Here is a 26,665-nt window from a genome sequence, read left to right on the forward strand (position 1 = left end):
GTTTGGAAGATGAAGATGTGGAGCAGAAATGGGTAAGGTGGGTGGGGTTATAGCTGGAGTCACTGTGGTTGACGCACCAGACGCGCCTGATCCACGGAGAGTTGTCTGAATCCCATCCAGCCGAGTAGAGAGATCCTGGAGACAGCGGATGATGTGGCCCTGTGCAGCCTCCTGATGTTCTAGTCGGGCTGCCAGTTCTTGCATCGGCCTGGCCGCTTGATCCTGGTCTCCGGCTGGATTCATTAGGTCAGTGCTTACTGTCACAACTGAGGGCCTGAGCTGACGGGAGGCAGCCTCAGTTGTAGGGGCTGAGATGTACCGGAACCTGGGAGGTTGTATCAGACCCCTGGACATGTAAGTAACATGAATAATAACTGCCCGAAGGCATGACCACGACAACTTGGATAAAAGTCAATGATGTTTATTATGACAACTCCGCAACACAGCAGCAGTAAAAGAAAACGTAAAAAGTCAGCAAAGAATAAATACAGTTCCTGGGTACTACAGGATGGCAGGAGCCACAGGGCACTGGTAGTGTGAGATAGTTCTTATGATCTTCTAGATGGAAAGTCCTTACCAGGCCCGACTGTAGCAATGGAGATAACCCAGGATTGTGCCAGCTGGTGTTCCAGGAAAAGCTGGGTTGCTGAAGATAAAACAGCTGCTGTGGATACTGGCTGGAACCAGACTGTTGTTAGCACGGAGTGGATACTGGCTGGAACCAGTTAAATAATAAATGAACTTGGGAGCGATTAAATATGAACTGAAATGTAGAACTTGAGAGCGGAGAAATAATAATACCGGTGGAGAGTGGTAAAGTGTAGAAAGGACACCGGCCCTTTAAGGGAAGCTGTACTCTGCTGGAAGCTGAGCTGGAAGCAGGTAATGTTGTAGCTGGAAACAGATGAATCCACAATGGATTGGAGAGTCAGGCTACACCGCAGGTGGAATGCTGGTGCGGGTCTCTATGGTGGAAGTCTTGAGACAGGAGCTGGAACCTGGAAGACAATCACAGGAGAGAGACAAACAGGAACTAGGTTTGACAACCAAAGCACTGACGCCTTCCTTGCTCAGGCACAGTGTATTTATACCTGCAGCAAGGAAGGGATTGGCTAGGCAATTATGCAGATTATCAATACTGAGAACAGATTGGTGGAAATGATCAGCTGACAGAATCCAAGATGGCTGCGCCCATGCAGACACTTGGAGGGAAGTTTGGTTTGTAATCCATGTGGTAATGAAAACAGTAATGGCGGCGCCGGCCACCGGAGACAGGAGGCGCCAGGCTGACAGATGCACATCCAACCACGCGGACACAGCGGAGGCCGCGGCTGACGCAATCGCCACTCAGACACTCCGCATGCAGAAGTTCAGGGACGGCGGCGGAGGCCGCGGGAGACGCCATGCCAGGTGTAATATGGCGTCCACTGTGACAGCGTCCCAGAGTGACAGGAGAGGATACAGGAATGTACACATCAGGATAACAGATGGGATCCGGTCCTGGAGCGCTGAGCCAACCTTAGGAGGCATCTGATGGGTAAGAAATGGCGTCCAGATACCCGGATCGTGACAGCTACATGAGAGTATGCACAGACAATTATTTTTCTTTTTTTGCATTAAAGCACAATTTTTAATAAAGGAGAGGTTAATGATATAATAATTAGCACTGAAAGTAATCTGACACGATTTGAAAGTAAAATGTTGTTCATTGAAAGTAACCAAAGCTCTTTTTACTTTGAGTGGACATCATTTTCTTTCAAATGAATTTGATATTTTGCTAAATGTACAAAACTTTCTTACAAATTTGACATTCAAAATGCATTTGTAATTAATAAATGCTACTTAGTATGGCTGCTGAGATTCCTGGGCTCAGTCTCAAGGAGAGGAGGAGAATGGGGGATAGAGAAAGAGAGAACAGGCAGGCATCCTAAAGATTTTGATGTGCCAGTTCCTGACTCACCCTGAACATCACTGGTTTCAAGCTTTTAGCAAATTTTCTGAAAAATTAAACAACCATGTGGTCGTAGTCGGCAGGATTTGAACCTGCGCGGGGAGACCCCAATGGATTTCGAGTCTATCGCCTTAACCACTCGGCCACGACTACCTCTCATGCAATGTGATGTTTTCACAAAAGTTTCTCTATGGGTTGAGCTACTTCATTTCAGGCTGTGAGGAAGACTGAAGTAATATTGTATCAGAGATGATTTAAATGGGAAGTTAATCCTGACCACAGTGGCCTGCGTTAATGATTTTTAAAATATAACTTGGAGAATGCTTTATACTTGGTATAGTTTTGGGTTTATAAAATGTCAGTACTGACATCTAAGTTTATCAAAAGCTTCATCCTTCGAGCCGGAAATGAAGCAGCGACCTTGGGATTTCTGTACCAATCTCCTTTACAGTCCTCCGCTCTACCAGCTGAGATATCGAAGGATTCCACGATTGTACACCTGTGATATTACGTGCAATTAAAATGATTGAGTGTTAATTTTAAACATTATCAACTTTCCAAGCAAAATGAAAAATGATTTGACTACACAAAAGAGATTCAACTACTTATTCCTGTGTTGCTTTATCACACAAATTGTCATGTTTAATCATTTGGAAAATATCACTAATAGTTTGACTTATATTTGTGCAAATACGATCAACTGGCTGCAGAGCTAGTTTGGAAAGCACTTTCAATAGATTTTTTAGTGTAGCCAAACTTACATCAAGATTAGAGATGCTTGAGCCTATCAAACCTTCTACACTCTTTTGAATTTTGCTTGTTTTGTAAACTAATCAAGTGTTCAAGGAATGATGGGGATATTCCATTGTTTGCTCTGATTTGACAATCCATTTTGGACAATGAGCGGCCCTTTTGAGCTAGTGAAGATAATTGTGCTACATGAGAGTATGCACAGACAATTATTTTTCTTTTTTTTGCATTAAAGCACAATTTTTAATAAAGGAGAGGTTAATGATATAATAATTAGCACTGAAAGTCATCTGACACGATTTGAAAGTAAAATGTTGTGCATTGAAAGTAACCAAAGCTCTTTTTACTTTGAGTGGACATCATTTTCTTTCAAATGAATTTGATATTTTGCTAAATGTACAAAACTTTCTTACAAATTTGACATTCAAAATGCATTTGTAATTAATAAATGCTACTTAGTATGGCTGCTGAGATTCCTGGGCTCAGTCTCAAGGAGAGGAGGAGAATGGGGGATAGAGAAAGAGAGAACAGGCAGGCATCCTAAAGATTTTGATGTGCCAGTGCCTGACTCACCCTGAACATCACTGGTTTCAAGCTTTTATCAAATTTTCTGAAAAATTAAACAACCATGTGGTCATAGTCGGCAGGATTTGAACCTGCGCGGGGAGATCCCAATGGATTTCAAGTCCATCGCCTTAACCACTCGGCCACAACTACCTCTCATGCAATGTAATGTTTTCACAAAAGTTTCTCTATGGGTTGAGCTACTTCATTTCAGGCTGTGAGGATGACTGAAGTAATATTGTATCAGAGATGATTTAAATGGGAAGTTAATCCTGACCACAGTGGCCTGCATTAATGATTTTTAAAATATAACTTGGAGAATGCTTTATACTTGGTATAGTTTTGGGTTTATAAAATGTCAGTACTGACATCTAAGTTTATCAAAAGCGGCATCCTTCGAGCCGGAAATGAAGCAGCGACCTTAGGATTTCTGTACCAATCTCCTTTACAGTACTCCGCTCTACCAGCTGAGATATCGAAGGATTCCACGATTGTACACCTGTGATATTACGTGTAATTAAAATGATTGGGTGTTAATTTTAAACATTATCAACTTTCCAAGCAAAATGAAAAATGATTTGACTACACAAAAGAGATTCAACTACTTATTCCTGTGTTGCTTTATCACACAAATTGTCATGTTTAATCATTTGGAAAATATCACTAATAGTTTGACTTATATTTGTGCAAATACGATTAACTGGCTGCAGAGCTAGTTTGGAAAGCACTTTCAATAGATTTTTTAGTGTAGCCAAACTTACATCAAGATTAGAGATGCTTGAGCCTATCAAACCTTCTACACTCTTTTGAATTTTGCTTGTTTTGTAAACTAATCAAGTGTTCAAGGAATGATGGGGATATTCCATTGTTTGCTCTGATTTGATAATTCATTTTGGACAATGAGCGGCCCTTTTGAGCTAGTGAAGATAATTGTGCTACATGAGAGTATGCACAGACAATTATTTTTCTTTTTTTGCATTAAAGCACAATTTTTAATAAAGGAGAGGTTAATGATATAATAATTAGCACTGAAAGTAATCTGACACGATTTGAAAGTAAAATGTTGTTCATTGAAAGTAACCAAAGCTCTTTTTACTTTGAGTGGACATCATTTTCTTTCAAATGAATTTGATATTTTGCTAAATGTACAAAACTTTCTTACAAATTTGACATTCAAAATGCATTTGTAATTAATAAATGCTACTTAGTATGGCTGCTGAGATTCCTGGGCTCAGTCTCAAGGAGAGGAGGAGAATGGGGGATAGAGAAAGAGAGAACAGGCAGGCATCCTAAAGATTTTGATGTGCCAGTGCCTGACTCACCCTGAACATCACTGGTTTCAAGCTTTTATAAAATTTTCTGAAAAATTAAACAACCATGTGGTCGTAGTCGGCAGGATTCGAACCTGCGCGGGGAGATCCCAATGGATTTCAAGTCCATTGCCTTAACCACTCGGCCACGACTACCTCTCATGCAATGTGATGTTTTCACAAAAGTTTCTCTATGGGTTGAGCTACTTCATTTCAGGCTGTGAGGATGACTGAAGTAATATTGTATCAGAGATGATTTAAATGGGAAGTTAATCCTGACCACAGTGGCCTGCGTTAATGATTTTTAAAATATAACTTGGAGAATGCTTTATACTTGGTATAGTTTTGGGTTTATAAAATGTCAGTACTGACATCTAAGTTTATCAAAAGCTTCATCCTTCGAGCCGGAAATGAAGCAGCGACCTTAGGATTTCTGTACCAATCTCCTTTACAGTCCTCCGCTCTACCAGCTGAGATATCGAAGGATTCCACGATTGTACACCTGTGATATTACGTGCAATTAAAATGATTGAGTGTTAATTTTAAACATTATCAACTTTCCAAGCAAAATGAAAAATGATTTGACTACACAAAAGAGATTCAACTACTTATTCCTGTGTTGCTTTATCACACAAATTGTCATGTTTAATCATTTGGAAAATATCACTAATAGTTTGACTTATATTTGTGCAAATACGATCAACTGGCTGCAGAGCTACAGGAAAAAACAATGTATACAGCGCTTGAAAAAACTGGATATGGAAAGAACAATTGAGTTTTATTAAATAAAATATGTTGCAACAATTAGTTAAAAATTAATTCATAGATGTACATCAATTATAAAATAATATTATAATATTTGTATAAAATTATTAGGCAAGCACAGCACAGCAAAATGGTTTGGTATATTACCATGTGAGAAGTTGAGAGATCAATTGGTGCATATACTCCTAGGAACTTGTGCCACAGTCCTGGGGGCAATTTACAATGCTGGCAGATATAAGTCCACAGATTTCTTTAGGGACCGACCTTTGCTTTGTTCCGAGCGGCAACTCAGTCCTATTTGTACCTTGAGAAAGCTGTTGTTACAGTGAAACGCGTTGGTCAGGAGAAGTTGGACATACAGACTCCAATTGCTAACACCTGGAACAAGCCTAGAAGTCCATCCACTTGCCTAAATGGGGAATTGACAGATATCCACTACAACTAAAGGAGACCAAGCTACAAATAGGACTGAGTTGCACTTAAAGTCATCTGACACGATTTGAAAGTAAAATGTTGTGCATTGAAAGTAACCAAAGCTCTTTTTACTTTGAGTGGACATCATTTTCTTTCAAATGAATTTGATATTTTGCTAAATGTACAAAACTTTCTTACAAATTTGACATTCAAAATGCATTTGTAATTAATTAATGCTGCTTAGTATGGCTGCTGAGATTCCTGGGCTCAGTCTCAAGGAGAGGAGGAGAATGGGGGATAGAGAAAGAGAGAACAGGCAGGCATCCTAAAGATTTTGATGTGCCAGTGCCTGACTCACCCTGAACATCACTGGTTTCAAGCTTTTAGCAAATTTTCTGAAAAATTAAAAAAACATGTGGTTGTAGTAAGCAGGATTTGAACCTGCGTGGGGAGTCCACAATGGATTTCGAGTCCATCGCCTTAACCACTCGGCCACGACTACCTCTCATGCAATGTGATGTTTTCACAAAAGTTTCTCTATGGGTTGAGCTACTTCATTTCAGGCTTTGAGGATGACTGAAGTAATATTGTATCAGAGATGATTTAAATGGGAAGTTAATCCTGACCACAGTGGCCTGCGTTAATGATTTTTAAAATATAACTTGGAGAATGCTTTATACTTGGTATAGTTTTGGGTTTATAAAATGTCAGTACTGACATCTAAGTTTATCAAAAGCGGCATCCTTCGAGCCGGAAATGAAGCAGCGACCTTAGGATTTCTGTACTAATCTCCTTTACAGTCCTACGCTCTACCAGCTGAGATATCGAAGGATTCCACGATTGTACACCTGTGATATTACGTGCAATTAAAATGATTGAGTGTTAATTTTAAACATTATCAACTTTCCAAGCAAAATGAAAAATGATTTCACTACACAAAAGAGATTCAACTACTTATTCCTGTGTTGCATTATCACACAAATTGTCATGTTTAATCATTTGGAAAATATCACTAATAGTTTGACTTATATTTGTGCAAATACGATCAACTGGCTGCAGAGCTAGTTTGGAAAGCACTTTCAATAGATTTTTTAGTGTAGCCAAACTTACATCAAGATTAGAGATGCTTGAGCCTATCAAACCTTCTACACTCTTTTGAATTTTGCTTTTTTTGTAAACTAATCAAGTGTTCAAGGAATGATGGGGATATTCCATTGTTTGCTCTGATTTGACAATCCATTTTGGATAATAAGCAGCCCTTTTGAGCTAGTGAAGATAATTGTGCTACATGAGAGTATGCACAGACAATTATTTTTCGTTTTTTGCATTAAAGCGCAATTTTTAATAAAGGAGAGGTTAATGATATAATAATTAGCACTGAAAGTCATCTGACACGATTTGAAAGTAAAATGTTGTGCATTGAAAGTAACCAAAGCTCTTTTTACTTTGAGTGGACATCATTTTCTTTCAAATGAATTTGATATTTTGCTAAATGTACAAAACTTTCTTACAAATTTGACATTCAAAATGCATTTGTAATTAATAAATGCTACTTAGTATGGCTGCTGAGATTCCTGGGCTCAGTCTCAAGGAGAGGAGGAGAATGGGGGATAGAGAAAGAGAGAACAGGCAGGCATCCTAAAGATTTTGATGTGCCAGTGCCTGACTCACCCTGAACATCACTGGTTTCAAGCTTTTATAAAATTTTCTGAAAAATTAAACAACCATGTGGTCGTAGTCGGCAGGATTCGAACCTGCGCGGGGAGATCCCAATGGATTTCAAGTCCATTGCCTTAACCACTCGGCCACGACTACCTCTCATGCAATGTGATGTTTTCACAAAAGTTTCTCTATGGGTTGAGCTACTTCATTTCAGGCTGTGAGGATGACTGAAGTAATATTGTATCAGAGATGATTTAAATGGGAAGTTAATCCTGACCACAGTGGCCTGCGTTAATGATTTTTAAAATATAACTTGGAGAATGCTTTATACTTGGTATAGTTTTGGGTTTATAAAATGTCAGTACTGACATCTAAGTTTATCAAAAGCTTCATCCTTCGAGCCGGAAATGAAGCAGCGACCTTAGGATTTCTGTACCAATCTCCTTTACAGTCCTCCGCTCTACCAGCTGAGATATCGAAGGATTCCACGATTGTACACCTGTGATATTACGTGCAATTAAAATGATTGAGTGTTAATTTTAAACATTATCAACTTTCCAAGCAAAATGAAAAATGATTTGACTACACAAAAGAGATTCAACTACTTATTCCTGTGTTGCTTTATCACACAAATTGTCATGTTTAATCATTTGGAAAATATCACTAATAGTTTGACTTATATTTGTGCAAATACGATCAACTGGCTGCAGAGCTACAGGAAAAAACAATGTATACAGCGCTTGAAAAAACTGGATATGGAAAGAACAATTGAGTTTTATTAAATAAAATATGTTGCAACAATTAGTTAAAAATTAATTCATAGATGTACATCAATTATAAAATAATATTATAATATTTGTATAAAATTATTAGGCAAGCACAGCACAGCAAAATGGTTTGGTATATTACCATGTGAGAAGTTGAGAGATCAATTGGTGCATATACTCCTAGGAACTTGTGCCACAGTCCTGGGGGCAATTTACAATGCTGGCAGATATAAGTCCACAGATTTCTTTAGGGACCGACCTTTGCTTTGTTCCGAGCGGCAACTCAGTCCTATTTGTACCTTGAGAAAGCTGTTGTTACAGTGAAACGCGTTGGTCAGGAGAAGTTGGACATACAGACTCCAATTGCTAACACCTGGAACAAGCCTAGAAGTCCATCCACTTGCCTAAATGGGGAATTGACAGATATCCACTACAACTAAAGGAGACCAAGCTACAAATAGGACTGAGTTGCACTTAAAGTCATCTGACACGATTTGAAAGTAAAATGTTGTGCATTGAAAGTAACCAAAGCTCTTTTTACTTTGAGTGGACATCATTTTCTTTCAAATGAATTTGATATTTTGCTAAATGTACAAAACTTTCTTACAAATTTGACATTCAAAATGCATTTGTAATTAATTAATGCTGCTTAGTATGGCTGCTGAGATTCCTGGGCTCAGTCTCAAGGAGAGGAGGAGAATGGGGGATAGAGAAAGAGAGAACAGGCAGGCATCCTAAAGATTTTGATGTGCCAGTGCCTGACTCACCCTGAACATCACTGGTTTCAAGCTTTTATCAAATTTTCTGAAAAATAAAACAACCATGTGGTCATAGTCGGCAGGATTTGAACCTGCGCGGAGAGATCCCAATGGATTTCAAGTATATCGCCTTAACCACTCGGCCACGACTACCTCTCATGCAATGTGATGTTTTCACAAAAGTTTCTCTATGGGTTGAGCTACTTCATTTCAGGCTGTGAGGATGACTGAAGTAATATTGTATCAGAGATGATTTAAATGGGAAGTTAATCCTGACCACAGTGGCCTGCATTAATGATTTTTAAAATATAACTTGGAGAATGCTTTATACTTGGTATAGTTTTGGGTTTATAAAATGTCAGTACTGACATCTAAGTTTATCAAAAGCGGCATCCTTCGAGCCGGAAATGAAGCAGCGACCTTAGGATTTCTGTACCAATCTCCTTTACAGTACTCCGCTCTACCAGCTGAGATATCGAAGGATTCCACGATTGTACACCTGTGATATTACGTGTAATTAAAATGATTGAGTGTTAATTTTAAACATTATCAACTTTCCAAGCAAAATGAAAAATGATTTGACTACACAAAAGAGATTCAACTACTTATTCCTGTGTTGCTTTATCACACAAATTGTCATGTTTAATCATTTGGAAAATATCACTAATAGTTTGACTTATATTTGTGCAAATACGATTAACTGGCTGCAGAGCTAGTTTGGAAAGCACTTTCAATAGATTTTTTAGTGTAGCCAAACTTACATCAAGATTAGAGATGCTTGAGCCTATCAAACCTTCTACACTCTTTTGAATTTTGCTTGTTTTGTAAACTAATCAAGTGTTCAAGGAATGATGGGGATATTCCATTGTTTGCTCTGATTTGATAATCCATTTTGGACAATGAGCGGCCCTTTTGAGCTAGTGAAGATAATTGTGCTACATGAGAGTATGCACAGACAATTATTTTTCTTTTTTTGCATTAAAGCACAATTTTTAATAAAGGAGAGGTTAATGATATAATAATTAGCACTGAAAGTAATCTGACACGATTTGAAAGTAAAATGTTGTTCATTGAAAGTAACCAAAGCTCTTTTTACTTTGAGTGGACATCATTTTCTTTCAAATGAATTTGATATTTTGCTAAATGTACAAAACTTTCTTACAAATTTGACATTCAAAATGCATTTGTAATTAATAAATGCTACTTAGTATGGCTGCTGAGATTCCTGGGCTCAGTCTCAAGGAGAGGAGGAGAATGGGGGATAGAGAAAGAGAGAACAGGCAGGCATCCTAAAGATTTTGATGTGCCAGTTCCTGACTCACCCTGAACATCACTGGTTTCAAGCTTTTAGCAAATTTTCTGAAAAATTAAACAACCATGTGGTCGTAGTCGGCAGGATTTGAACCTGCGCGGGGAGACCCCAATGGATTTCGAGTCTATCGCCTTAACCACTCGGCCACGACTACCTCTCATGCAATGTGATTTTTTCACAAAAGTTTCTCTATGGGTTGAGCTACTTCATTTCAGGCTGTGAGGAAGACTGAAGTAATATTGTATCAGAGATGATTTAAATGGGAAGTTAATCCTGACCACAGTGGCCTGCGTTAATGATTTTTAAAATATAACTTGGAGAATGCTTTATACTTGGTATAGTTTTGGGTTTATAAAATGTCAGTACTGACATCTAAGTTTATCAAAAGCTTCATCCTTCGAGCCGGAAATGAAGCAGCGACCTTGGAATTTCTGTACCAATCTCCTTTACAGTCCTCCGCTCTACCAGCTGAGATATCGAAGGATTCCACGATTGTACACCTGTGATATTACGTGCAATTAAAATGATTGAGTGTTAATTTTAAACATTATCAACTTTCCAAGCAAAATGAAAAATGATTTGACTACACAAAAGAGATTCAACTACTTATTCCTGTGTTGCTTTATCACACAAATTGTCATGTTTAATCATTTGGAAAATATCACTAATAGTTTGACTTATATTTGTGCAAATACGATCAACTGGCTGCAGAGCTAGTTTGGAAAGCACTTTCAATAGATTTTTTAGTGTAGCCAAACTTACATCAAGATTAGAGATGCTTGAGCCTATCAAACCTTCTACACTCTTTTGAATTTTGCTTGTTTTGTAAACTAATCAAGTGTTCAAGGAATGATGGGGATATTCCATTGTTTGCTCTGATTTGACAATCCATTTTGGACAATGAGCGGCCCTTTTGAGCTAGTGAAGATAATTGTGCTACATGAGAGTATGCACAGACAATTATTTTTCTTTTTTTTGCATTAAAGCACAATTTTTAATAAAGGAGAGGTTAATGATATAATAATTAGCACTGAAAGTCATCTGACACGATTTGAAAGTAAAATGTTGTGCATTGAAAGTAACCAAAGCTCTTTTTACTTTGAGTGGACATCATTTTCTTTCAAATGAATTTGATATTTTGCTAAATGTACAAAACTTTCTTACAAATTTGACATTCAAAATGCATTTGTAATTAATAAATGCTACTTAGTATGGCTGCTGAGATTCCTGGGCTCAGTCTCAAGGAGAGGAGGAGAATGGGGGATAGAGAAAGAGAGAACAGGCAGGCATCCTAAAGATTTTGATGTGCCAGTGCCTGACTCACCCTGAACATCACTGGTTTCAAGCTTTTAGCAAATTTTCTGAAAAACTAAACAACCATATGGTCGTAGCCGGCAGGATTTGAACCTGTGCGGGGAGACCCCAATGGATTTCAAGTCCATCGCCTTAACCACTCGGCCACGACTACCTCTCATGCAATGTAATGTTTTCACAAAAGTTTCTCTATGGGTTGAGCTACTTCATTTCAGGCTGTGAGGATGACTGAAGTAATATTGTATCAGAGATGATTTAAATGGGAAGTTAATCCTGACCACAGTGGCCTGCATTAATGATTTTTAAAATATAACTTGGAGAATGCTTTATACTTGGTATAGTTTTGGGTTTATAAAATGTCAGTACTGACATCTAAGTTTATCAAAAGCGGCATCCTTCGAGCCGGAAATGAAGCAGCGACCTTAGGATTTCTGTACCAATCTCCTTTACAGTACTCCGCTCTACCAGCTGAGATATCGAAGGATTCCACGATTGTACACCTGTGATATTACGTGTAATTAAAATGATTGAGTGTTAATTTTAAACATTATCAACTTTCCAAGCAAAATGAAAAATGATTTCACTACACAAAAGAGATTCAACTACTTATTCCTGTGTTGCTTTATCACACAAATTGTCATGTTTAATCATTTGGAAAATATCACTAATAGTTTGACTTATATTTGTGCAAATACGATCAACTGGCTGCAGAGCTAGTTTGGAAAGCACTTTCAATAGATTTTTTAGTGTAGCCAAACTTACATCAAGATTAGAGATGCTTGAGCCTATCAAACCTTCTACACTCTTTTGAATTTTGCTTGTTTTGTAAACTGATCAAGTGTTCAAGGAATGATGGGGATATTCCATTGTTTGCTCTGATTTGACAATCCATTTTGGACAATGAGCGGCCCTTTTGAGCTAGTGAAGATAATTGTGCTACATGAGAGTATGCACAGACAATTATTTTTCTTTTTTTGCATTAAAGCACCATTTTTAATAAAGGAGAGGTTAATGATATAATAATTAGCACTGAAAGTCATCTGACACGATTTGAAAGTAAAATGTTGTGCATTTAAAGTAACCAAAGCTCTTTTTACTTTGAGTGGACATAATTTTCTTTCAAATGAATTTGATATTTTGCTAAATGTACAAAACTTTCTTACAAATTTGACATTCAAAATGCATTTGTAATTAATAAATGCTACTTAGTATGGCTGCTGAGATTCCTGGGCTCAGTCTCAAGGAGAGGAGGAGAATGGGGGATAGAGAAAGAGAGAACAGGCAGGCATCCTAAAGATTTTGATGTGCCAGTGCCTGACTCACCCTGAACATCACTGGTTTCAAGCTTTTATCAAATTTTCTGAAAAATTAAACAACCATGTGGTCATAGTCGGCAGGATTTGAACCTGCGCGGGGAGATCCCAATGGATTTCAAGTCCATCGCCTTAACCACTCGGCCACGACTACCTCTCATGCAATGTAATGTTTTCACAAAAGTTTCTCTATGGGTTGAGCTACTTCATTTCAGGCTGTGAGGATGACTGAAGTAATATTGTATCAGAGATGATTTAAATGGGAAGTTAATCCTGACCACAGTGGCCTGCATTAATGATTTTTAAAATATAACTTGGAGAATGCTTTATACTTGGTATAGTTTTGGGTTTATAAAATGTCAGTACTGACATCTAAGTTTATCAAAAGCGGCATCCTTCGAGCCGGAAATGAAGCAGCGACCTTAGGATTTCTGTACCAATCTCCTTTACAGTACTCCGCTCTACCAGCTGAGATATCGAAGGATTCCACGATTGTACACCTGTGATATTACGTGTAATTAAAATGATTGAGTGTTAATTTTAAACATTATCAACTTTCCAAGCAAAATGAAAAATGATTTGACTACACAAAAGAGATTCAACTACTTATTCCTGTGTTGCTTTATCACACAAATTGTCATGTTTAATCATTTGGAAAATATCACTAATAGTTTGACTTATATTTGTGCAAATACGATTAACTGGCTGCAGAGCTAGTTTGGAAAGCACTTTCAATAGATTTTTTAGTGTAGCCAAACTTACATCAAGATTAGAGATGCTTGAGCCTATCAAACCTTCTACACTCTTTTGAATTTTGCTTTTTTTGTAAACTAATCAAGTGTTCAAGGAATGATGGGGATATTCCATTGTTTGCTCTGATTTGACAATCCATTTTGGATAATAAGCAGCCCTTTTGAGCTAGTGAAGATAATTGTGCTACATGAGAGTATGCACAGACAATTATTTTTCGTTTTTTGCATTAAAGCGCAATTTTTAATAAAGGAGAGGTTAATGATATAATAATTAGCACTGAAAGTCATCTGACACGATTTGAAAGTAAAATGTTGTGCATTGAAAGTAATTAAAGCTCTTTTTACTTTGAGTGGACATCATTTTCTTTCAAATAAATTTGATATTTTGCTAAATGTACAAAACTTTCTTACAAATTTGACATTCAAAATGCATTTGTAATTAATAAATGCTACTTAGTATGGCTGCTGAGATTCCTGGGCTCAGTCTCAAGGAGAGGAGGAGAATGGGGGATAGAGAAAGAGAGAACAGGCAGGCATCCTAAAGATTTTGATGTGCCAGTGCCTGACTCACCCTGAACATCACTGGTTTCAAGCTTTTAGCAAATTTTCAGAAAATTTAAAAAACCATGTGGTCGTAGTCGGCAGGATTTGAACCTGCGCGGGGAGACCCCAATGGATTTCGAGTCCATCACCTTAACCACTCGGCCACGACTACCTCTCATGCAATGTGATGTTTTCACAAAAGTTTCTCTATGGGTTGAGCTACTTCATTTCAGGCTGTGAGGATGACTGAAGTAATATTGTATCAGAGATGATTTAAATGGGAAGTTAATCCTGACCACAGTGCCTGCGTTAATGATTTTTAAAATATAACTTGGAGAATGCTTTATACTTGGTATAGTTTTGGGTTTATAAAATGTCAGTACTGACATCTAAGTTTATCAAAAGCGGCATCCTTCGAGACGGAAATGAAGCAGCGACCTTAGGATTTCTGTACCAATCTCCTTTACAGTACTCCGCTCTACCAGCTGAGATATCGAAGGATTCCACGATTGTACACCTGTGATATTACGTGCAATTAAAATGATTGAGTGTTAATTTTAAACATTCTCAACTTTCCAAGCAAAATGAAAAATGATTTCACTACACAAAAGAGATTCAACTACTTATTCCTGTGTTGCTGTATCACACAAATTGTCATGTTTAATCATTTGGAAAATATCACTAATAGTTTGACTTATATTTGTGCAAATACGATCAACTGGCTGCAGAGCTAGTTTGGAAAGCACTTTCAATAGATTTTTTAGTGTAGCCAAACTTACATCAAGATTAGAGATGCTTGAGCCTATCAAACCTTCTACACTCTTTTAAATTTTGCTTGTTTTGTAAACTAATCAAGTGTTCAAGGAATGATGGGGATATTCCATTGTTTGCTCTGATTTGACAATCCATTTTGGACAATGAGCGGCCCTTTTGAGCTAGTGAAGATAATTGTGCTACATGAGAGTATGCACAGACAATTATTTTTCTTTTTTTGCATTAAAGCACAATTTTTAATAAAGGAGAGGTTAATGATATAATAATTAGCACTGAAAGTCATCTGACACGATTTGAAAGTAAAATGTTGTGCATTGAAAGTAACCAAAGCTCTTTTTACTTTGAGTGGACATCATTTTCTTTCAAATGAATTTGATATTTTGCTAAATGTACAAAACTTTCTTACAAATTTGACATTCAAAATGCATTTGTAATTAATAAATGCTACTTAGTATGGCTGCTGAGATTCCTGGGCTCAGTCTCAAGGAGAGGAGGAGAATGGGGGATAGAGAAAGAGAGAACAGGCAGGCATCCTAAAGATTTTGATGTGCCAGTGCCTGACTCACCCTGAACATCACTGGTTTCAAGCTTTTAGCAAATTTTCTGAAAAATTAAACAACCATGTGGTCGTAGTCGGCAGGATTTGAACCTGCGCGGGGAGACCCCAATGGATTTCGAGTCCATCGCCTTTACCACTCGGCCACGACTACCTCTCATGCAATGTGATGTTTTCACAAAAGTTTCTCTATGGGTTGAGCTACTTCATTTCAGGCTGTGAGGATGACTGAAGTAATATTGTATCAGAGATGATTTAAATGGGAAGTTAATCCTGACCACAGTGGCCTGCGTTAATGATTTTTAAAATATAACTTGGAGAATGCTTTATACTTGGTATAGTTTTGGGTTTATAAAATGTCAGTACTGACATCTAAGTTTATCAAAAGCGTCATCCTTCGAGCCGGAAATGAAGCAGCGACCTTAGGATTTCTGTACCAATCTCCTTTACAGTCCTCCGCTCTACCAGCTGAGATATCGAAGGATTCCACGATTGTACACCTGTGATATTACGTGCAATTAAAATGATTGAGTGTTAATTTTAAACATTATCAACTTTCCAAGCAAAATGAAAAATGATTTCACTACACAAAAGATATTCAACTACTTATTCCTGTGTTGCTTTATCACACAAATTGTCATGTTTAATCATTTGGAAAATATCACTAATAGTTTGACTTATATTTGTGCAAATACGATCAACTGGCTGCAGAGCTAGTTTGGAAAGCACTTTCAATAGATTTTTTAGTGTAGCCAAACTTACATCAAGATTAGAGATGCTTGAGCCTATCAAACCTTCTACACTCTTTTGAATTTTGCTTGTTTTGTAAACTAATCAAGTGTTCAAGGAATGATGGGGATATTCCATTGTTTGCTCTGATTTGACAATCCATTTTGGACAATGAGCGGCCCTTTTGAGCTAGTGAAGATAATTGTGCTACATGAGAGTATGCACAGACAATTATTTTTCTTTTTTTGCATTAAAGCACAATTTTTAATAAAGGAGAGGATAATGATATAATAATTAGCACTTAAAGTCATCTGACACGATTTGAAAGTAAAATGTTGTGCATTGAAAGTAACCAAAGCTCTTTTTACTTTGAGTGGACATCATTTTCTTTAAAATGAATTTGATATTTTGCTAAATGTACAAAACTTTCTTACAAATTTGACATTCAAAATGCATTTGTAATTAATAAATGCTGCTTAGTATGGCTGCTGAGATTCCTGGGCTCAGTCTCAAGGAGAGGAGGAGAATGGGGGATAGAGAAAGAGAGAACAGGCAGGCATCCTAAAGATTTTGATGTGCCAGTGCCTGACTCACCCTGAACATCACTGGTTTCAAGCTTTTAGCAAATTTTCTGAAAAATTAAACAACCATGTGGTCGTAGTCGGCAGGATTTGAACCTGTGTGGGGAGACCCAAATGGATTTCGAGTACATTGCCTTAACCACTCGGCCACGACTACCTCTCATGCAATGTGATGTTTTCACAAAAGTTTCTCTATGGGTTGAGCTACTTCATTTCAGGCTGTGAGGATGACTGAAGTAATATTGTATCAGAGATGATTTCCATGGGAAGTTAATCCTGACCACAGTGGCCTGCGTTAATGATTTTTAAAATATAACTTGGAGAATGCTTTATACTTGGTATAGTTTTGGGTTTATAAAATGTCAGTACTGACATCTAAGTTTATCAAAAGCGGCATCCTTTGAGCCGGAAAAGAAGCAGCGACCTTAGGATTTCTGTACCAATCTCCTTTACAGTCCTCCGCTCTACCAGCTGAGATATCGAAGGATTCCACGATTGTACACCTGTGATATTACGTGCAATTAAAATGATTGAGTGTTAATTTTAAACATTATCAACTTTCCAAACAAAATGAAAAATGATTTGACTACACAAAAGAGATTCAACTACTTATTCCTGTGTTGCTTTATCACACAAATTGTCATGTTTAATCATTTGGAAAATATCACTAATAGTTTGACTTATATTTGTGCAATTACTATCAACTGGCTAGAGAGCTAGTTTGGAAAGCACTTTCAATAGATTTTTTAGTGTAGCCAAACTTACATCAAGATTAGAGATGCTTGAGCCTATCAAACCTTCTACACTCTTTTAAATTTTGCTTGTTTTGTAAACTAATCAAGTGTTCAAGGAATGATGGGGATATTCCATTGTTTGCTCTGATTTGACAATCCATTTTGGACAATAAGCGGCCCTTTTGAGCTAGTGAAGATAATTGTGCTACATGAGAGTATGCACAGACAATTATTTTTCTTTTTTTGCATTAAAGCACAATTTTTAATAAAGGAGAGGTTAATGATATAATAATTAGCACTGAAAGTCATCAGACACGATTTGAAAGTAAAATGTTGTGCATTGAAAGTAATTAAAGCTCTTTTTACTTTGAGTGGACATCATTTTCTTTCAAATAAATTTGATATTTTGCTAAATGTACAAAACTTTCTTACAAATTTGACATTCAAAATGCATTTGTAATTAATAAATGCTACTTAGTATGGCTGCTGAGATTCCTGGGCTCAGTCTCAAGGAGAGGAGGAGAATGGGGGATAGAGAAAGAGAGAACAGGCAGGCATCCTAAAGATTTTGATGTGCCAGTGCCTGACTCACCCTGAACATCACTGGTTTCAAGCTTTTAGCAAATTTTCAGAAAATTTAAAAAACCATGTGGTCGTAGTCGGCAGGATTTGAACCTGCGCGGGGAGACCCCAATGGATTTCGAGTCCATCACCTTAACCACTCGGCCACGACTACCTCTCATGCAATGTGATGTTTTCACAAAAGTTTCTCTATGGGTTGAGCTACTTCATTTCAGGCTGTGAGGATGACTGAAGTAATATTGTATCAGAGATGATTTAAATGGGAAGTTAATCCTGACCACAGTGCCTGCGTTAATGATTTTTAAAATATAACTTGGAGAATGCTTTATACTTGGTATAGTTTTGGGTTTATAAAATGTCAGTACTGACATCTAAGTTTATCAAAAGCGGCATCCTTCGAGACGGAAATGAAGCAGCGACCTTAGGATTTCTGTACCAATCTCCTTTACAGTACTCCGCTCTACCAGCTGAGATATCGAAGGATTCCACGATTGTACACCTGTGATATTACGTGCAATTAAAATGATTGAGTGTTAATTTTAAACATTCTCAACTTTCCAAGCAAAATGAAAAATGATTTCACTACACAAAAGAGATTCAACTACTTATTCCTGTGTTGCTGTATCACACAAATTGTCATGTTTAATCATTTGGAAAATATCACTAATAGTTTGACTTATATTTGTGCAAATACGATCAACTGGCTGCAGAGCTAGTTTGGAAAGCACTTTCAATAGATTTTTTAGTGTAGCCAAACTTACATCAAGATTAGAGATGCTTGAGCCTATCAAACCTTCTACACTCTTTTAAATTTTGCTTGTTTTGTAAACTAATCAAGTGTTCAAGGAATGATGGGGATATTCCATTGTTTGCTCTGATTTGACAATCCATTTTGGACAATGAGCGGCCCTTTTGAGCTAGTGAAGATAATTGTGCTACATGAGAGTATGCACAGACAATTATTTTTCTTTTTTTGCATTAAAGCACAATTTTTAATAAAGGAGAGGTTAATGATATAATAATTAGCACTGAAAGTCATCTGACACGATTTGAAAGTAAAATGTTGTGCATTGAAAGTAACCAAAGCTCTTTTTACTTTGAGTGGACATCATTTTCTTTCAAATGAATTTGATATTTTGCTAAATGTACAAAACTTTCTTACAAATTTGACATTCAAAATGCATTTGTAATTAATAAATGCTACTTAGTATGGCTGCTGAGATTCCTGGGCTCAGTCTCAAGGAGAGGAGGAGAATGGGGGATAGAGAAAGAGAGAACAGGCAGGCATCCTAAAGATTTTGATGTGCCAGTGCCTGACTCACCCTGAACATCACTGGTTTCAAGCTTTTAGCAAATTTTCTGAAAAATTAAACAACCATGTGGTCGTAGTCGGCAGGATTTGAACCTGCGCGGGGAGACCCCAATGGATTTCGAGTCCATCGCCTTTACCACTCGGCCACGACTACCTCTCATGCAATGTGATGTTTTCACAAAAGTTTCTCTATGGGTTGAGCTACTTCATTTCAGGCTGTGAGGATGACTGAAGTAATATTGTATCAGAGATGATTTAAATGGGAAGTTAATCCTGACCACAGTGGCCTGCGTTAATGATTTTTAAAATATAACTTGGAGAATGCTTTATACTTGGTATAGTTTTGGGTTTATAAAATGTCAGTACTGACATCTAAGTTTATCAAAAGCGTCATCCTTCGAGCCGGAAATGAAGCAGCGACCTTAGGATTTCTGTACCAATCTCCTTTACAGTCCTCCGCTCTACCAGCTGAGATATCGAAGGATTCCACGATTGTACACCTGTGATATTACGTGCAATTAAAATGATTGAGTGTTAATTTTAAACATTATCAACTTTCCAAGCAAAATGAAAAATGATTTCACTACACAAAAGATATTCAACTACTTATTCCTGTGTTGCTTTATCACACAAATTGTCATGTTTAATCATTTGGAAAATATCACTAATAGTTTGACTTATATTTGTGCAAATACGATCAACTGGCTGCAGAGCTAGTTTGGAAAGCACTTTCAATAGATTTTTTAGTGTAGCCAAACTTACATCAAGATTAGAGATGCTTGAGCCTATCAAACCTTCTACACTCTTTTGAATTTTGCTTGTTTTGTAAACTAATCAAGTGTTCAAGGAATGATGGGGATATTCCATTGTTTGCTCTGATTTGACAATCCATTTTGGACAATGAGCGGCCCTTTTGAGCTAGTGAAGATAATTGTGCTACATGAGAGTATGCACAGACAATTATTTTTCTTTTTTTGCATTAAAGCACAATTTTTAATAAAGGAGAGGATAATGATATAATAATTAGCACTTAAAGTCATCTGACACGATTTGAAAGTAAAATGTTGTGCATTGAAAGTAACCAAAGCTCTTTTTACTTTGAGTGGACATCATTTTCTTTAAAATGAATTTGATATTTTGCTAAATGTACAAAACTTTCTTACAAATTTGACATTCAAAATGCATTTGTAATTAATAAATGCTGCTTAGTATGGCTGCTGAGATTCCTGGGCTCAGTCTCAAGGAGAGGAGGAGAATGGGGGATAGAGAAAGAGAGAACAGGCAGGCATCCTAAAGATTTTGATGTGCCAGTGCCTGACTCACCCTGAACATCACTGGTTTCAAGCTTTTAGCAAATTTTCTGAAAAATTAAACAACCATGTGGTCGTAGTCGGCAGGATTTGAACCTGTGTGGGGAGACCCAAATGGATTTCGAGTACATTGCCTTAACCACTCGGCCACGACTACCTCTCATGCAATGTGATGTTTTCACAAAAGTTTCTCTATGGGTTGAGCTACTTCATTTCAGGCTGTGAGGATGACTGAAGTAATATTGTATCAGAGATGATTTCCATGGGAAGTTAATCCTGACCACAGTGGCCTGCGTTAATGATTTTTAAAATATAACTTGGAGAATGCTTTATACTTGGTATAGTTTTGGGTTTATAAAATGTCAGTACTGACATCTAAGTTTATCAAAAGCGGCATCCTTTGAGCCGGAAAAGAAGCAGCGACCTTAGGATTTCTGTACCAATCTCCTTTACAGTCCTCCGCTCTACCAGCTGAGATATCGAAGGATTCCACGATTGTACACCTGTGATATTACGTGCAATTAAAATGATTGAGTGTTAATTTTAAACATTATCAACTTTCCAAACAAAATGAAAAATGATTTGACTACACAAAAGAGATTCAACTACTTATTCCTGTGTTGCTTTATCACACAAATTGTCATGTTTAATCATTTGGAAAATATCACTAATAGTTTGACTTATATTTGTGCAATTACTATCAACTGGCTAGAGAGCTAGTTTGGAAAGCACTTTCAATAGATTTTTTAGTGTAGCCAAACTTACATCAAGATTAGAGATGCTTGAGCCTATCAAACCTTCTACACTCTTTTAAATTTTGCTTGTTTTGTAAACTAATCAAGTGTTCAAGGAATGATGGGGATATTCCATTGTTTGCTCTGATTTGACAATCCATTTTGGACAATAAGCGGCCCTTTTGAGCTAGTGAAGATAATTGTGCTACATGAGAGTATGCACAGACAATTATTTTTCTTTTTTTGCATTAAAGCACAATTTTTAATAAAGGAGAGGTTAATGATATAATAATTAGCACTGAAAGTCATCAGACACGATTTGAAAGTAAAATGTTGTGCATTGAAAGTAATTAAAGCTCTTTTTACTTTGAGTGGACATCATTTTCTTTCAAATAAATTTGATATTTTGCTAAATGTACAAAACTTTCTTACAAATTTGACATTCAAAATGCATTTGTAATTAATAAATGCTACTTAGTATGGCTGCTGAGATTCCTGGGCTCAGTCTCAAGGAGAGGAGGAGAATGGGGGATAGAGAAAGAGAGAACAGGCAGGCATCCTAAAGATTTTGATGTGCCAGTGCCTGACTCACCCTGAACATCACTGGTTTCAAGCTTTTAGCAAATTTTCAGAAAATTTAAAAAACCATGTGGTCGTAGTCGGCAGGATTTGAACCTGCGCGGGGAGACCCCAATGGATTTCGAGTCCATCACCTTAACCACTCGGCCACGACTACCTCTCATGCAATGTGATGTTTTCACAAAAGTTTCTCTATGGGTTGAGCTACTTCATTTCAGGCTGTGAGGATGACTGAAGTAATATTGTATCAGAGATGATTTAAATGGGAAGTTAATCCTGACCACAGTGCCTGCGTTAATGATTTTTAAAATATAACTTGGAGAATGCTTTATACTTGGTATAGTTTTGGGTTTATAAAATGTCAGTACTGACATCTAAGTTTATCAAAAGCGGCATCCTTCGAGACGGAAATGAAGCAGCGACCTTAGGATTTCTGTACCAATCTCCTTTACAGTACTCCGCTCTACCAGCTGAGATATCGAAGGATTCCACGATTGTACACCTGTGATATTACGTGCAATTAAAATGATTGAGTGTTAATTTTAAACATTCTCAACTTTCCAAGCAAAATGAAAAATGATTTCACTACACAAAAGAGATTCAACTACTTATTCCTGTGTTGCTGTATCACACAAATTGTCATGTTTAATCATTTGGAAAATATCACTAATAGTTTGACTTATATTTGTGCAAATACGATCAACTGGCTGCAGAGCTAGTTTGGAAAGCACTTTCAATAGATTTTTTAGTGTAGCCAAACTTACATCAAGATTAGAGATGCTTGAGCCTATCAAACCTTCTACACTCTTTTAAATTTTGCTTGTTTTGTAAACTAATCAAGTGTTCAAGGAATGATGGGGATATTCCATTGTTTGCTCTGATTTGACAATCCATTTTGGACAATGAGCGGCCCTTTTGAGCTAGTGAAGATAATTGTGCTACATGAGAGTATGCACAGACAATTATTTTTCTTTTTTTGCATTAAAGCACAATTTTTAATAAAGGAGAGGTTAATGATATAATAATTAGCACTGAAAGTCATCTGACACGATTTGAAAGTAAAATGTTGTGCATTGAAAGTAACCAAAGCTCTTTTTACTTTGAGTGGACATCATTTTCTTTCAAATGAATTTGATATTTTGCTAAATGTACAAAACTTTCTTACAAATTTGACATTCAAAATGCATTTGTAATTAATAAATGCTACTTAGTATGGCTGCTGAGATTCCTGGGCTCAGTCTCAAGGAGAGGAGGAGAATGGGGGATAGAGAAAGAGAGAACAGGCAGGCATCCTAAAGATTTTGATGTGCCAGTGCCTGACTCACCCTGAACATCACTGGTTTCAAGCTTTTAGCAAATTTTCTGAAAAATTAAACAACCATGTGGTCGTAGTCGGCAGGATTTGAACCTGCGCGGGGAGACCCCAATGGATTTCGAGTCCATCGCCTTTACCACTCGGCCACGACTACCTCTCATGCAATGTGATGTTTTCACAAAAGTTTCTCTATGGGTTGAGCTACTTCATTTCAGGCTGTGAGGATGACTGAAGTAATATTGTATCAGAGATGATTTAAATGGGAAGTTAATCCTGACCACAGTGGCCTGCGTTAATGATTTTTAAAATATAACTTGGAGAATGCTTTATACTTGGTATAGTTTTGGGTTTATAAAATGTCAGTACTGACATCTAAGTTTATCAAAAGCGTCATCCTTCGAGCCGGAAATGAAGCAGCGACCTTAGGATTTCTGTACCAATCTCCTTTACAGTCCTCCGCTCTACCAGCTGAGATATCGAAGGATTCCACGATTGTACACCTGTGATATTACGTGCAATTAAAATGATTGAGTGTTAATTTTAAACATTATCAACTTTCCAAGCAAAATGAAAAATGATTTCACTACACAAAAGATATTCAACTACTTATTCCTGTGTTGCTTTATCACACAAATTGTCATGTTTAATCATTTGGAAAATATCACTAATAGTTTGACTTATATTTGTGCAAATACGATCAACTGGCTGCAGAGCTAGTTTGGAAAGCACTTTCAATAGATTTTTTAGTGTAGCCAAACTTACATCAAGATTAGAGATGCTTGAGCCTATCAAACCTTCTACACTCTTTTGAATTTTGCTTGTTTTGTAAACTAATCAAGTGTTCAAGGAATGATGGGGATATTCCATTGTTTGCTCTGATTTGACAATCCATTTTGGACAATGAGCGGCCCTTTTGAGCTAGTGAAGATAATTGTGCTACATGAGAGTATGCACAGACAATTATTTTTCTTTTTTTGCATTAAAGCACAATTTTTAATAAAGGAGAGGATAATGATATAATAATTAGCACTTAAAGTCATCTGACACGATTTGAAAGTAAAATGTTGTGCATTGAAAGTAACCAAAGCTCTTTTTACTTTGAGTGGACATCATTTTCTTTAAAATGAATTTGATATTTTGCTAAATGTACAAAACTTTCTTACAAATTTGACATTCAAAATGCATTTGTAATTAATAAATGCTGCTTAGTATGGCTGCTGAGATTCCTGGGCTCAGTCTCAAGGAGAGGAGGAGAATGGGGGATAGAGAAAGAGAGAACAGGCAGGCATCCTAAAGATTTTGATGTGCCAGTGCCTGACTCACCCTGAACATCACTGGTTTCAAGCTTTTAGCAAATTTTCTGAAAAATTAAACAACCATGTGGTCGTAGTCGGCAGGATTTGAACCTGTGTGGGGAGATCCAAATGGATTTCGAGTACATTGCCTTAACCACTCGGCCACGACTACCTCTCATGCAATGTGATGTTTTCACAAAAGTTTCTCTATGGGTTGAGCTACTTCATTTCAGGCTGTGAGGATGACTGAAGTAATATTGTATCAGAGATGATTTCCATGGGAAGTTAATCCTGACCACAGTGGCCTGCGTTAATGATTTTTAAAATATAACTTGGAGAATGCTTTATACTTGGTATAGTTTTGGGTTTATAAAATGTCAGTACTGACATCTAAGTTTATCAAAAGCGGCATCCTTTGAGCCGGAAAAGAAGCAGCGACCTTAGGATTTCTGTACCAATCTCCTTTACAGTCCTCCGCTCTACCAGCTGAGATATCGAAGGATTCCACGATTGTACACCTGTGATATTACGTGCAATTAAAATGATTGAGTGTTAATTTTAAACATTATCAACTTTCCAAACAAAATGAAAAATGATTTGACTACACAAAAGAGATTCAACTACTTATTCCTGTGTTGCTTTATCACACAAATTGTCATGTTTAATCATTTGGAAAATATCACTAATAGTTTGACTTATATTTGTGCAATTACTATCAACTGGCTAGAGAGCTAGTTTGGAAAGCACTTTCAATAGATTTTTTAGTGTAGCCAAACTTACATCAAGATTAGAGATGCTTGAGCCTATCAAACCTTCTACACTCTTTTAAATTTTGCTTGTTTTGTAAACTAATCAAGTGTTCAAGGAATGATGGGGATATTCCATTGTTTGCTCTGATTTGACAATCCATTTTGGACAATAAGCGGCCCTTTTGAGCTATTGAAGATAATTGTGCTACATGAGAGTATGCACAGACAATTATTTTTCTTTTTTTGCATTAAAGCACAATTTTTAATAAAGGAGAGGTTAATGATATAATAATTAGCACTGAAAGTCATCAGACACGATTTGAAAGTAAAATGTTGTGCATTGAAAGTAATTAAAGCTCTTTTTACTTTGAGTGGACATCATTTTCTTTCAAATAAATTTGATATTTTGCTAAATGTACAAAACTTTCTTACAAATTTGACATTCAAAATGCATTTGTAATTAATAAATGCTACTTAGTATGGCTGCTGAGATTCCTGGGCTCAGTCTCAAGGAGAGGAGGAGAATGGGGGATAGAGAAAGAGAGAACAGGCAGGCATCCTAAAGATTTTGATGTGCCAGTGCCTGACTCACCCTGAACATCACTGGTTTCAAGCTTTTAGCAAATTTTCAGAAAATTTAAAAAACCATGTGGTCGTAGTCGGCAGGATTTGAACCTGCGCGGGGAGACCCCAATGGATTTCGAGTCCATCACCTTAACCACTCGGCCACGACTACCTCTCATGCAATGTGATGTTTTCACAAAAGTTTCTCTATGGGTTGAGCTACTTCATTTCAGGCTGTGAGGATGACTGAAGTAATATTGTATCAGAGATGATTTAAATGGGAAGTTAATCCTGACCACAGTGCCTGCGTTAATGATTTTTAAAATATAACTTGGAGAATGCTTTATACTTGGTATAGTTTTGGGTTTATAAAATGTCAGTACTGACATCTAAGTTTATCAAAAGCGGCATCCTTCGAGACGGAAATGAAGCAGCGACCTTAGGATTTCTGTACCAATCTCCTTTACAGTACTCCGCTCTACCAGCTGAGATATCGAAGGATTCCACGATTGTACACCTGTGATATTACGTGCAATTAAAATGATTGAGTGTTAATTTTAAACATTCTCAACTTTCCAAGCAAAATGAAAAATGATTTCACTACACAAAAGAGATTCAACTACTTATTCCTGTGTTGCTGTATCACACAAATTGTCATGTTTAATCATTTGGAAAA

The 26,665-nt window shown here is 37.0% G+C and overlaps 18 non-coding genes across 18 annotated transcripts; all 18 read right to left on the reverse strand.

Moving 5' to 3' along the window:
• Positions 1 to 2,022: 2,022 nt before the first annotated feature.
• On the reverse strand, positions 2,023 to 2,104 carry TRNAS-CGA (transfer RNA serine (anticodon CGA)). The gene has a single exon. It is a non-coding gene; the product is annotated as a tRNA-Ser (tRNA).
• Positions 2,105 to 3,336: 1,232 nt separating this feature from the next.
• Positions 3,337 to 3,418, reverse strand: TRNAS-UGA (transfer RNA serine (anticodon UGA)). The gene has a single exon. It is a non-coding gene; the product is annotated as a tRNA-Ser (tRNA).
• Positions 3,419 to 4,649: 1,231 nt separating this feature from the next.
• Positions 4,650 to 4,731, reverse strand: TRNAS-UGA (transfer RNA serine (anticodon UGA)). The gene has a single exon. It is a non-coding gene; the product is annotated as a tRNA-Ser (tRNA).
• Positions 4,732 to 6,174: 1,443 nt separating this feature from the next.
• Positions 6,175 to 6,256, reverse strand: TRNAS-CGA (transfer RNA serine (anticodon CGA)). Its single transcript has one exon. It is a non-coding gene; the product is annotated as a tRNA-Ser (tRNA).
• Positions 6,257 to 7,487: 1,231 nt separating this feature from the next.
• Positions 7,488 to 7,569, reverse strand: TRNAS-UGA (transfer RNA serine (anticodon UGA)). Its single transcript has one exon. It is a non-coding gene; the product is annotated as a tRNA-Ser (tRNA).
• Positions 7,570 to 9,012: 1,443 nt separating this feature from the next.
• On the reverse strand, positions 9,013 to 9,094 carry TRNAS-UGA (transfer RNA serine (anticodon UGA)). Its single transcript has one exon. It is a non-coding gene; the product is annotated as a tRNA-Ser (tRNA).
• A 1,231-nt stretch (positions 9,095 to 10,325) lies between these two features.
• Positions 10,326 to 10,407, reverse strand: TRNAS-CGA (transfer RNA serine (anticodon CGA)). Its single transcript has one exon. It is a non-coding gene; the product is annotated as a tRNA-Ser (tRNA).
• A 1,232-nt stretch (positions 10,408 to 11,639) lies between these two features.
• TRNAS-UGA (transfer RNA serine (anticodon UGA)) lies at positions 11,640 to 11,721 on the reverse strand. Its single transcript has one exon. It is a non-coding gene; the product is annotated as a tRNA-Ser (tRNA).
• A 1,231-nt stretch (positions 11,722 to 12,952) lies between these two features.
• TRNAS-UGA (transfer RNA serine (anticodon UGA)) lies at positions 12,953 to 13,034 on the reverse strand. Its single transcript has one exon. It is a non-coding gene; the product is annotated as a tRNA-Ser (tRNA).
• Positions 13,035 to 14,265: 1,231 nt separating this feature from the next.
• On the reverse strand, positions 14,266 to 14,347 carry TRNAS-CGA (transfer RNA serine (anticodon CGA)). Its single transcript has one exon. It is a non-coding gene; the product is annotated as a tRNA-Ser (tRNA).
• Positions 14,348 to 15,577: 1,230 nt separating this feature from the next.
• TRNAS-CGA (transfer RNA serine (anticodon CGA)) lies at positions 15,578 to 15,659 on the reverse strand. Its single transcript has one exon. It is a non-coding gene; the product is annotated as a tRNA-Ser (tRNA).
• Positions 15,660 to 16,890: 1,231 nt separating this feature from the next.
• On the reverse strand, positions 16,891 to 16,972 carry TRNAS-CGA (transfer RNA serine (anticodon CGA)). The gene has a single exon. It is a non-coding gene; the product is annotated as a tRNA-Ser (tRNA).
• Positions 16,973 to 18,203: 1,231 nt separating this feature from the next.
• On the reverse strand, positions 18,204 to 18,285 carry TRNAS-CGA (transfer RNA serine (anticodon CGA)). The gene has a single exon. It is a non-coding gene; the product is annotated as a tRNA-Ser (tRNA).
• Positions 18,286 to 19,515: 1,230 nt separating this feature from the next.
• Positions 19,516 to 19,597, reverse strand: TRNAS-CGA (transfer RNA serine (anticodon CGA)). Its single transcript has one exon. It is a non-coding gene; the product is annotated as a tRNA-Ser (tRNA).
• A 1,231-nt stretch (positions 19,598 to 20,828) lies between these two features.
• On the reverse strand, positions 20,829 to 20,910 carry TRNAS-CGA (transfer RNA serine (anticodon CGA)). Its single transcript has one exon. It is a non-coding gene; the product is annotated as a tRNA-Ser (tRNA).
• Positions 20,911 to 22,141: 1,231 nt separating this feature from the next.
• Positions 22,142 to 22,223, reverse strand: TRNAS-CGA (transfer RNA serine (anticodon CGA)). The gene has a single exon. It is a non-coding gene; the product is annotated as a tRNA-Ser (tRNA).
• A 1,230-nt stretch (positions 22,224 to 23,453) lies between these two features.
• TRNAS-CGA (transfer RNA serine (anticodon CGA)) lies at positions 23,454 to 23,535 on the reverse strand. The gene has a single exon. It is a non-coding gene; the product is annotated as a tRNA-Ser (tRNA).
• Positions 23,536 to 26,079: 2,544 nt separating this feature from the next.
• Positions 26,080 to 26,161, reverse strand: TRNAS-CGA (transfer RNA serine (anticodon CGA)). Its single transcript has one exon. It is a non-coding gene; the product is annotated as a tRNA-Ser (tRNA).
• Positions 26,162 to 26,665: the final 504 nt, after the last annotated feature.

Source organism: Pseudophryne corroboree, chromosome 4 (assembly GCF_028390025.1).
Source record: "Pseudophryne corroboree isolate aPseCor3 chromosome 4, aPseCor3.hap2, whole genome shotgun sequence".
Taxonomy (NCBI): domain Eukaryota; kingdom Metazoa; phylum Chordata; class Amphibia; order Anura; family Myobatrachidae; genus Pseudophryne; species Pseudophryne corroboree.